The sequence below is a fragment of the Lepidochelys olivacea genome (assembly GCF_965140295.1).
Source record: "Lepidochelys olivacea isolate rLepOli2 genome assembly, chromosome: 1".
NCBI classification, from domain to species: Eukaryota; Metazoa; Chordata; order Testudines; family Cheloniidae; genus Lepidochelys; species Lepidochelys olivacea.
The window spans coordinates 78,195,118-78,209,756 of NC_140411.1; the positions used below are offsets into that span (position 1 = coordinate 78,195,118).

At 39.2% G+C, this 14,639-nt stretch overlaps 1 long non-coding RNA gene across 2 annotated transcripts in view; it reads right to left on the bottom strand.

Moving 5' to 3' along the window:
* Positions 1–806: 806 nt before the first annotated feature.
* LOC311528743 overlaps positions 807–14,639 on the bottom strand; it is a 174,861-nt gene continuing 161,028 nt past the window's right edge. For both annotated transcript variants that reach the window (XR_014713681.1, XR_014713682.1), the window contains exon 5: positions 807–1,094. This is a non-coding gene — a long non-coding RNA (uncharacterized lncRNA). The remainder of the gene's footprint in view (positions 1,095–14,639) is intronic.

The window sequence follows — 14,639 nt, forward strand, 5'->3', positions numbered from 1 at the left end:
GTTTCCTAATATCCAACCTAAACCTCCCCCACTGCAACTTGAGTCCATTACTTCTTGTTCTGTAACCCACACGCCTCCTGAGTGTGGTACTCTGTCACTGAGACCACTTAGAAGTTAAGGGCAAGGTGGCTTTTAGCTCATGCAGTAGAGGCTCATGCATTTAGCTCCAGAGGTCCCAGATTTGATCCTGCCCGACGACGACCGGGGTCCATTGGTGTTACAGTCGCTCAGGCCCAAAATGGGTAACAGATAATATAATGCATTGTGTACATATAATTAATCATTGTCCTCTTTGAAAACTGTCATCATTAGCTAAAATACATTTTCCCAACATGAGGTGAAATCCTGGCCCCACTGGGGTCAATGGAGAATTTTGCCATTGACTTCAGTAAGATAGGATATCACGACTGTGTGTAAATCCCTCACCATGAGGTGTTTCAGTGTCAGCTGCAGTCAAGGACACCAGGAATGCCTTGCTCTTTAATGCATGTAGTTTGGGGCAAGCTGAGACACAGGACATCTGTAGGGATAACAACAGTTTACTGTGGATCTCCTGAGATTGGTAAATTTTGACGATCAAATTTCATTATTAGTTTTGCAAGACACAAAATTCAATTTCCTAAGGGAATGCTTAGGTAACCTCCTTTATTAGGGCAAATCTCTATTTTAAAGATATCCACAATATACAGCAAATTGTGATTTAGCTTAAAACATTCTATTGTGACACACTGTACCATTTGCTATTTTAAGAACACATCTGTGCAAATTGTTCTCAGAGTCATGATGATGGGAAAAAAGAAAGAATCAATATGGCAACTTCTGAAAGATATTTTAAATTAAAATATTGGCTTGACAAGAACAATAAAAAAGTGGTGGTAGTAGATGGGGTGGGAGGGAGGAAGGAGAGGAATTCCACATGGACAACAAAAGCCCCAAATGGATGCCTGTGAAATCTTTCCATTCCAGCATACTTTACCAGCAAGGGGGGCTTTGTTCTTTGCTTCACAGATGGTAACAGAAAGAGAACTGAAGGCTCTGCAAGACATTTCACAGAGACACTTTTGACAGGTGATCAAATCATCGAACACTTCTCCCTGCAAAACAATGTTCAGATGTAGTCTAAGCATACACCCTCTGACAGCACGAACATACTTTCCTCTGTGTTGACATTCATTTTAATAATAGCAAATGCAAGCAGAATTTTTGGCTATATATATATATATATATATGTTTACGATGCAGAACTCTCATCATTTAATGTGTTTCTTGTCTTGAGAATAATGCTTTTAATAGGAAACCTTTTAACTTTTGATATCATGTGAAAAAGTAATATGTAGAATGTGGAAACACTATACAGGCTGTTTAAGAGGTAAATGGTCCTATTCAGTATGGGATTATACATGATGGTGCAGATGCTAGTAATGGTGTTAACATGATGGCTTCCTACTAAATCATGTCCTTGATATTTGGAGCAAAACACATAAATAACATTTCAAGGCTCCTGTCACTCAGAAGCACATTTCTGCAGCATATAAGCACATCTGTCACTCTGCGATGTACACAGAATTTTTAAAAATGTAAACTAAATACACTGATACTAAACTGGGAGGAGTGGTAGATACGCTGGAGGGCAGGGATAGGATACAGAGGGACCTAGACAAATTGGAGGATTGGGCCAAAAGAAATCTGATGAGGTTCAATAAGGATAAGTGCTGGGTCCTGCACTTAGGACGGAAGAACCCAATGCACAGCTACAGACTAGGGACCGAATGGCTAGGCAGCAGTTCTGCGGAAAAGGACCTAGGGGTGACAGTGGACGAGAAGCTGGATATGAGTCAGCAGTGTGCCCTTGTTGCCAGGAAGGCCAATGACATTTTGGGATGTATAAGTAGGGGCATAGCGAGCAGATCGAGAGACGTGATCGTCCCCCTCTATTCGACATTGGTGAGGCCTCATCTGGAGTACTGTGACCAGTTTTGGGCCCCACACTACAAGAAGGATGTGGATAAATTGGAGAGAGTCCAGAGAAGGGCAACAAAAATGATTAGGGGTCTGGAACACATAACTTATGAGGAGAGGCTGAGGGAACTGGGATTGTTTAGTCTGCAGAAGAGAAGAATGAGGGGGGATTTGATAGCTGCTTTCAACTACCTGAGAGGTGGTTCCGAAGAGGATGGTTCTAGACTATTCTCAGTGGTAGAAGAGGACAGGACAAGGAGTAATAGTCTCAAGTTGCAATGGGGAGGTTTAGGTTGGATATTACGAAAAACGTTTTCACTAGGAGGGTGGTGAAACACTGGAATGCGTTACCTAGGGAGGTGGTAGAATCTCCTTCCTTAGAAGTTTTTAAGGTCAGGCTTGACAAAGCCCTGGCTGGGATGATTTAATTGGGGATTGGTCCTGCTTTGAACAGGGGGTTGGACTAGATGACCTCCTGAGGTCCCTTCCAACCCTGATATTCTATGATTCTATGAAACAACATGATCATTTTTAACTCCACATTGTCCAAAAATGTCTCAGAAAGACTTCAATATTTAATAAAAATTGTAATCATAATCATAGTTCAAAGAAATAAATTGCTAGGAAAAACTTCCCTCTAATTCTGGCCTAGATTTGATACTCAGCTTCATCTGACGGCTAATATGAAACATTATGAGTGTCAGATAACCTATCCTATATATTCCAAGTTCTACTTCCCTAAACTTATAGACACTATTAGTGACAAATCTGTTAACATGATCAGTTAACCAATAGCTACTTTTTGTGCAGTACTGAAAAGTTAACAACATAATTTTAGCTGTTTACCTTTTATTAAGATTCATAAATTCCAGTGCCAGCCGGGATCGTTGTGATCATCTAGCCTGACCTCCTGTATAATACAGCCATATAATTTTCCCTATATAATTCTTATGGTATATCTTTTAGGAAAAGATCCAATCTTGAGTTAAAAATTGCCAGTCATGGATAATCCACCAAGACCCTTGATAATTTTTTTCCAGTGATTAATTGCTCTGTTAAAAATGTGTGCCTTGTTTCCAGTCTGAATTTGTCCAGCTTCAATTTCTAGCCATTGGATCGTGCTATACTTTCTCTGTTAGAGAGCACTATCAAATATTTCTTCCCCATGTAGACACTGTAACCAAGTCATTCCTCGAATTTCTCTTTCTTAAGCTAAAAAGACTGATCTTCATGAGTCTATCACTAAAAGCAGAGCCCCTGGAATTCTTTTAATTTTTTAAATAATTTTTCATTTTATTTTTCAGGGATTTTGTGTTATTCTGTTTTATCCCTGGAAGTGCTTGGGTCCTGGAGATCCTGAGGATGGGGGGAGTTCACAGCAAGCCTTCCTTGTAGCTCCAAGTGGTGGCTTCTGTTCCATGGGGCTGTGCCCAGTTTCCTACTTGGTACATTGCTTACCACTTAGCTTTAGTCTATCCTGATAGAGGGGCTGCCAGGTCAGATTTCAATGAATGGCACTGACAACTGAAAATTTCACCCTTTAAGTACATTTCAAAATAATTTTGCTTATGAAAAGTCAAAAAGTATACAATATTTTTAAGCAGGAATTTTCTACTTTTGCAAAGATATTTTCAGGAGTCATATATGTTTTTCTGGGGAGAAGAACCCACATCTAATTGCTCAGCTGTGATTAGTGCTGATGATGATTCTCGGTGTGGAGTACTGCTCATTTGTGCTGAATCGAACCCTGCAGTTTTCAATATGCTTCACATAAAAGTGCACGAGAAAACTGGTCCCTAATACCAGTAAAAAGGCATCTTTATAGTTATATTTAATTCAGAAGATAATAGAACTGTTAAATATACAGATGTGAACTTTCAGTCTTAATATTCAAATGCCAAGGCTAGTTCAAGAAGCAATTTTACATGTACATCCAGCAGGAAACTCGCAATATATATATAGCACCCTTTAGTTAGTGAGAAATGAATTTAACTCCTAATTCTGCTAACAATTTCTAATAAATAGGGAAGAGAAACACAACTGCTCATTTTAACAATGGTGAACTGAAACTACGGTATTGGGAATGAGCAGTACTAGATTAATTCTAGTTAAAGTGATGCTTTCATTTCATTTCATTTCATTTGAGTAATTTTTCCTTCAGTTATATTTTTCAATCCACAGTTTAAAGAAAATGTTAGCTTTTCCAGGCAGGCACACTAGCGTCCAAATCCTCTTTATCATACTTCTGTGAGTAGTCGCATTCATTGCAGGGACAATACTTGTGTGTCTAAGATGGGTACATGATGTGATATCAAACTTGCATCCAATCATTTACAAATCTTCATGAGCGTAATACAAATGTGCAGTACCTAGTAGCCTTTTTTTTTAATGCTTTTCTATTCTGCTTCACTGTACTTCTATATTTTAGCACAATGTATTGCTGTAAGTGTTAAGAAGAGTCATTTTAATAATGGGGTTTATACTCAGCTATGGCCAAGGAGCAACCACAGCACAAGTTATGGGTTTATTGTGCAAAGGTGGTGTATAGCTCACCTTTCTACTGCCCCAAACCTGGGCCTGCTATGTGTAGAGTAGTCCCCGGGTGTAACGACTGCTATAACTTATTTCAGATGCTAACTGCTCCAAAGGGGCAAGATGGTAGTTAAACATCAGCACAGTGTAGCCGTGTTCTGACCATTCCCCCTTTGTGCAGGCCACATTTCCCTGTGTAGGCAGCAGTGATGAGATTTGGTGGAGAAGTTTCTATCCTGGCCCTGTGTCTTCAGTGGATTCCCCTTGCACTAGGATGAATCACCCAGCTCAGATACGTTGGGTTCCTGGCCAGAATCCACCAGTGTTTCAGCACAAAGCATTAAGCACAGCTCAGGATCTCAACCAATATTACTTAGCATATTGCTGCCTTTGCTACTTGTCTGAGAAACAGTGACACATATTCAGCATTGACATATGTATGTAGGAAAGGTGTGTGGTGCCTGCTGTGTTTGTGAGGGAAGCATAAAGTCCTAATTTAGGTCTTCCTTTTTGTACTATTTTGTGAGGGAGACTCCTTTACCTGCTGAGGCAGGAATATGTCATTGTCAATGGCAATGTACTGTGTGGGCTTTCTGGTATAAGAAGTGTCCCATAACTTGGTGTTATGTGTTGCTGTTAAATGGTTTCTGATAGGAGTTATGGCCCTTAACCAACCTCGCTCCCTTTTAAAAGTAGTTTTAATGTCTGGGTTGCTAATGTGATAACAGTTTGCAGATATCGGGAAGTTATTGAAAAAGGGGCAAGGATGCACTTCCGCCAAATTCCACCAACCTCCCTGATCGTGTGTGGGGATATTGAGGGAGTAGGGATATTTGAGGTGGGAGAAAAAGGGAAACAGTACAGTGAGGAGGTTAGAGGTGGCGAGACAGTCTGTACTCCCTATCTCCATCAAAATGCATTCCTGGAGACCCAGAGACAGTAAAGTTCCGCATCTGCTCCTCAGGGCCAGCCATGGCTCCTCAGCAGAGGGGGCTGAAAAATGAAGTTTGTCACGAAAAATTTCATATAAAATGTGTGCCTTTTGTCATTAAAAGAAATTGATATTTGAAATTTTTCAACCAGCTCCACTAGGCAGAGAGGAAAAGTCTCTCTGGAGGTCACAAAACTTTAACAGAAAATTAACCCCCCCCAGTGCTCAGGTTTGTCGTCCCTCAACCCCAGGCACTCCTTCCCTGATGGAAACAGGGCTTTCAACATAGAACTGTGGGTCCCAAATGTTACTGGCCCACCCACCACCTTCTTAAACAATTGTTGTGAAGTGAATGGATGAAATATCAATGCCACTTATCACCAGCAGGTGTCAATATAATGATATATGATGGAATTTCTGGGTTTTGTGTTTTCCTTTTTAAAAACCTAGTAAATTACACACATACAAACTACGTTAAAAGAACATTTGTGAGGTTGCCAACTCAAGCACTCAAAATTTAGGAAATGCCAAAATTAAGGTTGCCTGTGCATCTTTAATTTGACTTCTGTGTGCATATTCAATATGACATAATCTTTAATTACATGATTACATATTAGGTTTTCTCTTCGGTTTCATGATTAAGGGAGTTGAATGGAACCCTGGAGAGTTGAATTTTGTCTCAATATCTTTCACAGAATTCCTATATATATTACGGACCATGAAATCTGGTCTCCCCCAATGAAATCTGGTCTTTTGTGTGTTTTTACCCTATAGTGTACAGATTTCACAGGGGAGACCAGAGTTTCTCAAATTGGGAGTCCTGACCCAAAAGGGAGTTGCAGGGGGGTCATGAGGTTATTTTAGGAGGCTTGCAGTAATGCCACCCTTACTTCTGCGCTGCCTTGAAAGCACCCAGCTCTGAAAGCAGCGCCTCGCCAGCAGCAGCGCAGAAGTAAGGGTGTCAAATCATACCATGCCACCCTTACTTCCGCATTGCTGCCTTCAGAGCTGGGTGGCTGGAGAGTGATGGTTGCTGACTGAGGGCCCAGCTCTGCAGGCAGTAGAGCAGAAGTAAGGGTGGCAATACCATACCATGCCATCCTTACTTCTGTACTGCTGCTGGCCGCAGCTCTGCCTTCAGAACTGGGCTCCCGGCCAGCAGCCGCAGCTCTCCAGCTGCCCAGCTCTAAGGCAGCGCCGCCACCAGCAGCAGCGCAGAAGTATGGGTAGCAGCACTGCACACCCTCCCTACAATACCCCCCCACTCCTTTTGGGTCAGGACCCCTATAATTACAGCACCGTGAAATTTCAGCTATAAATCACTGAAATAATGAAATTTATGATTTTTAAAATCCTATGACCGTGAAATTGACCAAAATGGACCATGAATTTGGTAGGGCCATACCTATATGGTGATAGACAAGTCACTTAAACCAACACTTTCATAGCTGATCACTGATCACTGCAAGTTTCTCATTTGGGGTCTGATGTGCAGACTCCACAAACCTGATTTGCCAATGTCACAGATGCTTCTGAACTTAATGGGAACTTAATTGGAACATATAGGGCTATATGATGATCAGTATTCTGAAATATCAGGACCTTGGTGTCTTCAATTGGGCATCCAGAATTAATGGATATTTTACCTTAATTTCTCTGAGCCTAAGTTCCCAGGATCATCTGATCTCACAGGAGTTGTGAAAATAAATAAATAAATAAATAAATATTTGTAACTTATTCAGATACTATGGTGATGAGCTTCATAAAAAAGCCCACAAAGACATTAATTCTGTCTTCAGAATAAGGATTACATAGTGTGCAGTAAATAAAGCATGGGACAATTAAGAGAAAACAAAATATTGAATAGATGAATGATGTTGGGGTCCAGTGGAAAAAAGAGCATGTGATCCTGTAATTGAAGAGTATTGTAATGCATCTGCACAATTGGGCCAACCTTAATTCTGGCATTTCCTAATTTATGAGTGCAACCTTAATAAATGGTCTTTTAAAAGTGTATGTGTGTAATAAAAGATGTAATGTTGTTGAGCCTTTCATTTAATGTAATGAGTTTAGTGTTGTTAAAATCAGCATATTGAATATTCCAATTTGGTGATTAATTTGTTGATATTAGCATCCAGTGCTGCTGCATAATAATTCTATATAAAACTGAGATGCTGGTGAAGTCAGTCAGTGTCCACATGATAATATACTGTTAACTACAACAATTTCTCATGTTTTCTAGCTTATCTGGAGACATATTGTGATACCCTTACTGGCATTCAGTAGAAGCTTACTCCAGGTGAAGCCACACTGATGTCACTTCATGGACTAAGCTGCTGCCAAGCTACTGTCCAACAGCATCACAGCCCGACTTTTACTTAGCCAGGGAGTTTCAGACCCTATTTGTGGTATTTGTAGTGTAACATTAATACTTTTATTCTCCGGGAGAGTTTGAGCCCCTCAGTTACAACATTGTTTTCTCCCGAGATTTGATATTTGATGCGGGGGAGTGTTTTATTAGAATGGTATCACTGATGCATTCTTAAGAGACATGGTCTCAGATGTAGTAATCTCAGTTAGATGAAACACAATCCCCTCCCCCAGCCTCAATATGCTTTCTGTCCTTCTCTAGTGGCTGACCCTGCACAGCTTTTGCAGTAGACTCCCATGCTTTTAAACCTAGAGGTCACCGGCTCAATCCCTGCTTCCTGCAAACCACCCAGCGACATTGCATTACAATTTGTGGCCCATGGGCTTGTAACATGGTACTTCTAGTTTGGTTGACAGAAGGGGAAACTGATCCCAGGACCTCTGGTTCTAAAAGCATGACTAGAGCTGCACAATTGTTTTGTTTGTTTTTTGTTTGGGTGTCAAAGTGAAAAATCAAAAAAAGTAAATTCAGTTTCTCTTTCATTGAAATATTTTTGTTTTTCTTTTCTTTTCTTTTTTTTTCATTTTAGGTATTTTCACACTTTTTTGTTTTTTTTATTTGTAAATGTAGTTCCATTCCTAAATGAAACTTAGTTTTGAAAATAAAAGTTGAACCAAAATGTTTAGAAATGGTTTTATTTTGGCAATAGCTGAAACAAACTATTTTGATGTTTTTGAAAAAAAATCCCAACTTTTCTTTTTTTGGCCAACATTATTTTGATGAACAATTCTTTTAAAAAAATGTACCCAGCTCTAAGAATAAGCTTTTACTACTTGAGCTAAAACACTCATTTTTTTTTTCTAAGCCAAGGTTTTAAGAAACTTTTAAGGTTTTAAGGTTTTCAGCAACTCCAGGCCCAGGTAAAACAGGGGGATAGACAGCAGCTCTGCATAAATATGAGTTCTATAGAGAATACGCAGCAGTTGTATCTATGAATGTTTATATTGGAACTCACAACTCACCTTGGTTTCGTCATTGAAAATCTCTTTCACTCAGCCACTACTAACAAGCATAGTAGAATCTTTCATACCATTCATGTATCTTAATGAACCACAATGAGGGAACGAGATGAATGGACTACTTGGAAAATTACAAAATGTTCAGTCCAAATGCAGTATGGAGCCCATCGAGGCATATAATGTGCCCTTACCTTCCCAGCATCCATGCTTCTTGCAATATGTAAATGGCCTTATGTGTCACAGAAGTGGGGTTTCCTTTTACTTCTTACAGATTATAGACCAATTACATGGATAAAGCAACTACTTCAGAAAACTTGGTTTCTATTGGAATATTTGAATGTGTCATGTTTGAGTGCACTGGATGAACACATTTATGTACTCATCCCAGTACTTGGACTGTCAACCAGCTGTGAAGAAACCAAGGTATTCCAGTTGTATTTTGCCACACAATTATTGTGGCATATCTAATCTAAAGTACAGCTTCAGCAAGTAGCCACTGGCACCTGTACATTTTAAAAAAAATATTAATGGTAATGTCTGAAAGCAGAAGTTGAGTAGTATCTTTTTCACCATGGGATGTACTAAGATAAGGAGCAGCAGCCTAAAATTTAATCTGCTTCATAGCCTATGAAAAGAGGTTGATGAATAGATTTATTTTGCTCTTTGTGAATCCATGATGGAGCTGTTCATCCAAAGAAAGAGAGAGAAATAAACAGAAACAGCACAGTGAATGATTTCAAATCTGACTTTCTAGTTGGTGCTCAAATGGTGTCCCTCAGAATATACCAATATAGTCCGTTCTTTCCTATATTGATGTTAAAGTGTGTTAGAAAAAACAAACATTGGCCTTCTTACATCTATGTGAGTTGATTCTAAAGAAACAGCCTGCCTTTTTTAAATGGTCAATTAAGCACTTATGATTTCAGAACCAAAGAACTGCAGCATTTCTTATAGAAGATACTTAAGGTTTAGCATGACATATAAATCAGCAAACATATTTTAGAACAAGCAAATGGCTAGACATTAGTAATAAGCAGACTGAAAAAATTATGAAAACAATTAAAAATATTTATAGACTATGTTTCATGAAACCAAAATAATACTCATTTTTTCAGGAGATGACTATTTACTGTAAATAATACAGTTAATGCCATACATTCATCATATCCCACATTAATTAGTTTTTTTCTCCCTATTAGAATCTATGAAGCAGTTTTAAGTAGCAATGTCAACAACAGCTAACATGATTAAAACTGCATTCCTATTAAGAATTTTATCTCTGCTTGTATTAATGTTTATTTTAAAATGCTTCTGTGTTGTGGAACCATCTGTTTCTTGCTTGTTATAGTACCTAAGTTTTACAATCATAGGACCCCGGGGAGAGTTTCACCTTTTTTTTTGTGCTATAACAGGCATTCAACAGTTCATTCAGAATAAATATTTTGTCTGAAGTTTGGAAGTTGTATCTAAGAGGAAAATGTTCCTAAACTTTTAAAACTGAAACCTCTCAACAAATGTTCTAATTGTGTTATTATCCTTGCTGGCTGTAAGTTTGACTGAATAACTTTCTTGTAAACATCCCTGGATTTTTATAAGGGAAGGAGGAAAAAAGACACCAGCGTTATCAAAAAGTCACTTTTTTGTATTTATCTAAGAAACCACTCTAGAAATGCAGCTGAGGTGCATTTAAAAATATGACTTTCAAATCTCCTTTTGAAGAGCACAGAAATCAATTAAACAATAAGTATGTTCTCATTTACAAAAGAAATCAATCAGCTGTCATTTTTGATTGATTATTCTGGGATAGAGTGGTGTACAATCTATGAATTTATTACACATTATTCAACTCCCATAAAAACTGCATGTGGATTAAGCATGACAAGTCTCACAGTAAATGGACAAAAAAATTAGTTTCCCTTTTGAAGTCTTGGTTGAAGCATGTGATCATCTGCTCTTGATTTGGTAGGTCATTTCTGGTAAGCACAAAACTATATTACTTTCTAATAAAGGTCAAGGAAATAAGAATTACAAAATATTACATTTTAAAGACATTTTATTATGTACAGAAGGTACATCTGTTTAGTCAATAGGGATTTTTCTGGAGGGGATATTAAACAAGACTGAAAATAATACATATTTTCACCAATATGGGACAAGTGTGAGGATAGGTATAGACACAAATATTTTATATAAAAATGGGAGTTTTGGGAACAAGGAGAATATATGGCCATTTGTATTCAGTATTTGTTAATGTACTGCACACATACTTTAGGAAGGAGCAAATCTGTGTCTTTACTTAGGCAAAATGTCTACTGAAGTCTCAGAAGGAAGGAATAAGGCCTGATATTTGGCATGAAATAGTATAATCTGATTTATAAAACTCTGAAGAAGACTAGAAAATGTCCAAACTAGCTGAACAATTATTGTGTATAAGTAACAAAAAATCCCTACAATATACAAAATCTTTGGTGTATACAAAAATCATTAGGTCTGTATTGTGCAGTGTAATAGGATGTAATTATGAAAAGTCATATCCATACTCATTCCATAAGTAGCAGTGATATCCACGTGATACTTTATAGAACCATGTGATGAATTGCATTTAGCATGTATTTTAGATCATCTCATCTAATGTCTGCTAATACATTGCCACTGGGACTACTACTAACATTCCCAACCTCTGAGTAGATGCAGTCTATTAAATAAATGAAAGAAATAGCAGTGAAGATTGGGGCACAAAGGGAGTGGTGAAGTAGGATTCACTAGTGGAGGGCAGGTTGATGGAGGTATGTTAAGAAATGACAGCAGAGATGTATGGTATATTGTGGATGGAGGTAAGAAGTGTCAGTTTATATTATAGTTGCAGGCCAGCAGAATTTCATTTGATTAAACACTTTATGAGGTTTGGTCACTGTGGGTCTGGTCTTCTGGTTTCAGTTCTTTTAAGATTTTGTGAACCAAAACCAACACATTCTAGTCACAGCTGTTTGCTTGTAGTTGACAAAAATTCAAATTCTATAGGAAACTGAAGTGAACTGCATGAAAATTGCAAGGTTGTCATGCTTCTCCCTACCTGAAAACCTGCCTTTCTCCTACCAGGCTTCTGGGACCCTCTTATTTTATGCAGTGTTTGGGATGGGGAGGTGCTGCCCAGTAGCCTATTAACCTCTCCTTTGTCTCTGATGTGGTTGCTGGCTGGCTTCTTCCCTTTTTTTCAGGTTGGAAGTGGCTCTTTAACCCACTTCCCTCTACCATGAGTCTTCTCAGGTTTGCCAAAGGTATACCTCATCCCCTTCCACATACACTGAGGATAGATATTCTGCCCAATTAGCAACAATATGACTCAAAGCCTGCAGAAGCTTCCACTGACACTCTTCCAATTATCACTTGCTTCAACAGGAACCTGGAATGCTTCAGACTAGAATCACAGATTCATAGAAATATAGATCTGAAAGGAGCCTGAGGAAGTCATCTATCCATTACCCTGCTTTGAGTTAGGACCACCCCCGAGAGATATTTGTCTAACTTTTTTTTTAAATCCTCTCATGACAGGGATTCCACTACCGCCCCTAGGTAACCTGTTCCAGTGCTTAAAAAACCTTATTATCAGAAAGATTTCCCAAATATCTAACCTAAATCTCCCTTGCTGTAAACAAAGCCAACTGCTTCCTATCCAACTCTGGACAGAGAGGATTATTGATCTCCATCCTCTCTATAACAGCCTGGTATATATTGGAAGATTGCTATCAGGTGTGTGCTCTACCCTCTTCCTCACCTCAGCCTTCTCTTATTCAGACTAAACATATCCAATTCTTTCAATCTTTCTTCCCTATTTTCTGACCATTCCTCTTGACCCTATCTAATTTGTCCACATGTTTCTTAAAGCGTGGGACCAAAACTGGACGCAGTCGATACCAAGACTAAAAGGATAACCCAGATTTCCACCAATTGGAAAGCATGGAATAGGGAAGAGGACCTACCAGTTATCCTCTGATGGCATCTGACTTGGAGAGGGATGGCAGACCACAGGTCTACCACCCATATGTCCACCAGCCAGAAGACTATTTAAGGCCAGGGTGACAGTTGGAACAGTTAGGAGAAGGGGTAAGTTTGGCGGAGAGAGAACACTGAGGTGAAACTCAGTGAAAGAGAAAACTAGCAAAAAGATATAAGGGCTATAATGTCTCAAGGGCACAGTCCATAATAAGGAATGGTGCATTGCTATACCATCCTAGAAGTGACTTCCCTCTTGCTCTGGTCTATATCATGCCGTCTATAACAGCAGCTAGTTCCCACTCCTTGTGTAATGACTCAACTCTGATGGCAAGCACAGTATAGGAGTTGAACCAATTCTCCATCCCATTCATATTCTGTATCTCCTCCCCTTCCCCCCCCCCCCCCCCCGCCTCCCGCCACCTAGCTTTGCTGAGGGGAAAGTACAATGAACCTATATGCAGACCTACAGTTCCAGTTAGTTTGTGCAGGGAAGTAAAGAGATAGTTTGGTATCCATTACTTCACTGTGTGGCCACAACGTCCAGGGCAGACTCTTGCCCTAAGCATGAAGATTGCCAGATATGATTCCAATAAGAATAAAATAAGATGAGTTGATGAGGGACTCATTCAGAAAACAGTGCTGTAAGTACTCTGCACACGGAATTCCCATAGACTTTGGGCCTTCTCTTTTCCTTTTTTCCCAATATGTTTTTCATTGATTCATAGATTCCAAAGTCAGAAGGGACACTTCGTGATCATTTAGTCTGATTTTCAGTATAACACAAGCCATAAAACTTCTCCAAAATAATCCCTAGACCATATCATTTAGAAAAGTATCCAATCTTGATTTAAATATTGCCAGTGAAGGAGAATCCACTTCAACCTTTGATAAACTGTTTCCATGGTTAATTACCCTCACTATTTAAAAAAATACACATTATTTTCAGTCTGAATTTGTCTAACTTCAACTTTCAGCCATTGGATTGTGTTGCTATACCTTTCTCTGTTACACTGAGAAGCCAATTATTAAATATTTGTTCCTCATGTGGATATTTACAGACTGTAATCAAAATGTCCCTTAACTTTCTCTTTGTTAAGTTAAATAGATTGAGTTCCATCAGTTTATCACTATAAGGCATATTTTCTAATCCAGGGTTTCTCATCCCATAGTTTGCAACCCAAAATTGGGTCACCAGAATGTTTCAAAAGATCGTGGCAGCTCCTATGGCTCTGGTTCCATGAGCTGGCTGGTCTTGGCTCTCCAGTCTGGGCCCTGTGATCTCCAGAGTCAAAGCGCTACTCAGGTTTGGCTCAGCCGTCCCTCTGTCATGATGTCGGGTGGACTGAATAAGACAAAGGTAAGTGAGTGTTGCTGCAAGCTCATGTTCCAGGTCCAATGCCATGCACACACATTTGGTTGGGCAGGGCAAAAACTGAGCAGTTCTCTGAGCCCAAGTGGGGAAATGAGTCCAGATAGCTCCACAGGACCAGATACATAGGAGCCACCATTGCAGGATGAGTATAGACAGGCTCTGCTATCCAAGGACTTCCACCCCAAGGACTCCCTCACACTATTTATTGTGTTGCAACAGGTCATCCCTCTCCTCTCTCCTGGGGGGCAGGGTCCAACCTATTAACTGTGTTACCACAGGCCAGCAACATTTACAAATGGGTCCTGAGTCCAAGAAGGTTGATAATACTGTTCTAATACTTTAATCATTCTTAAAGGGTTTTCTCTGAACCCTCTTCAATTTATTAACATCATTCTTGAAATTCAGACTCCAAAATTGGACACACAATTTCAGCAGCAATTGCACAAAAGCCAAATATGG